The sequence below is a fragment of the Octopus bimaculoides genome, chromosome 25 (genome assembly GCF_001194135.2).
Source record: "Octopus bimaculoides isolate UCB-OBI-ISO-001 chromosome 25, ASM119413v2, whole genome shotgun sequence".
Taxonomy (NCBI): Eukaryota; Metazoa; Mollusca; class Cephalopoda; order Octopoda; family Octopodidae; genus Octopus; species Octopus bimaculoides.
The window spans coordinates 26,261,974-26,264,228 of record NC_069005.1 but is presented as its reverse complement, the minus strand read 5'-3'; positions in this window follow the sequence as shown (position 1 = coordinate 26,264,228).

Below are 2,255 nucleotides of genomic sequence, written 5' to 3'. Positions count from 1 at the left end.
ACCAGTTGATCACCGGAGTCGATCTAATCTACCTATTCTCCTCCATGAAATTACTGGCCTTGTGCCAAAAATTTGAAATCAATGTGAATATATTAAGTTGGAAATAAAATCCTGTTTTTAGCATCCTCATTTTGAGGGTATTTTTCCAGTGTTTATGGTAAAATAAACATCAATTTTTACTTTCTAATGTCTTTTTTCTTTTGTTTTTCTTTGTAGACTACTTTATAACGTAGTCGTTAAATTTATATTGATTTTACCCTTTTAAAATGAGCTCAGATGGATCAGATCTATAATAGGCACAGCATGCTGCTTGAAATATATATATATTTAAAAAAAGCGCATTTGAGCAATGAAAGCTGCAAGAAATATACTTTCTGTTCGTGGAAATGAAGCTTTAAGTGTCTGAACATGTCGACGACGGCTTGTCGAGTTTCGCTCGAGTAATTTTTCTCTCGCATGTTTCTCTCTCGATCTTGACGACCAAAATCTGCGAATATTAAACATTTATAAAAGCAATCCTTTTCCCAAATAGATTGCACTTCATATTCGAAGTTCCGATGAAGCTATAAGATGTTACTCAGACACTTTGACTATGAGTCCTCTGCATATAATAGCAGAAACAGTTGTAAGCTAATGAATTCCATGACATAAATCGTTTATTCCTTTGTCATCGGCTTCAGTTGTTTTTTGATTCTAGGTCTGCCCAATGAGACTAGACGTGGGAATAAATAGCAAAGATTCCGTTCATTATTTTCACCCGCAGCGTCTTCTTCACATTTCGTATACGTGGCTGTGTGGTAAGAAGCTTGCTTCCCAACGACATCTCTCTATCTTTCACTCTCTCTCTTTCATTCACTCTCTCACTCACTCACTCTCTCTCTCTCTCTTCTTTTTAAGAAAGTAGAACATGATTTTGAGGAAGATTTGGTTGCTGGTCTTTGCAGGCTGGGTGACCACGTAGACACTCTTTTTCCATTCGTTCGTGGATCAATCATTAAACAATGTCCTCTTGTGTATACCAACAGGATGTTTATGGACGGGACGTCTTTTATCACAGGGCTGGTATGTCATGAGTGTGTGTGTGAGCGCGTGTGTGTGTGATTGTGTGTATGTATGTGTGTGCGTGTGTGTGTGTGAGACTGCCTTTCATTTGCTTGACAGAGGGGAACAGTCAAATACACACTTACACACACACACACACACACACACACACACACTGGCACACACACACTGGCACACACACTGGCACACACACACACACACTGGCACACACACACACGCACTGGCACACACACACTGGCACGCACGCACACACACACACAGACACGCACACACACACACTCCCTCATGACTGACGTCATGTACTGATACCGAAAGATTGCCATGGATATCCAAATAGACTGCTTGGACACGGCTGGATTACCATTTATGAAATGCCGCAACCTCCAAAATATTCCACCCTACCTACAGACCAGATAAATCTATTGTGCCGAGATAATATGAAACATTATTCACATTATGGTAATTCATCATTTTCTTTCGTCATCGTAGCAATTGTTTATTTATTATGTTTATTATTGCAATTGTATTGCTAGTTATTGTTGCCCTGTTACAGTAGTTGCTTTCTTCGTCGTTGTTGTTATATCGCTGTCATACTTGTTGTTATTGTTATTGTTGTTGCCGTTAAGATGTTATCTTTTGTCATTGCTACTGCTGTTGTTGATGTTAAAGGATGTTATTTTTTTTTCTTGTTGTTGTCGCCGCTGTTGATGTTATTGTTGTTACTGTACTCTTGTTGTTGTTGTTGCTGGTGTCGTCTGCTTAATAGGTTTTCTCTGATTACTGTATATTGATTTTCATTCGGAAATTACGCATGTATCGTATGTGAGGGAGAGAGAAAGAAACAGAAACAAAAGGAGAGACGGACAGACAGACAGAAGGAGACAAACAGACAGTATTTGAAGTCTAAAATTTCACAGTCATCACTTCGAGTTTCTCAAGATCGCTTTGAATTATAAATGCCACTTAGTGTACTACACAGACACACACACACGCACACACATACACACACACAAACATACATGCATACATACATACATACATGCACACACACATACACACACATATATATATATATATATATACATACACACATACACGCACACACATATATATACATGTATAAATACATACATATATAAATACATACATACATATATATATAAATACATACATACATATATATATGAATACAT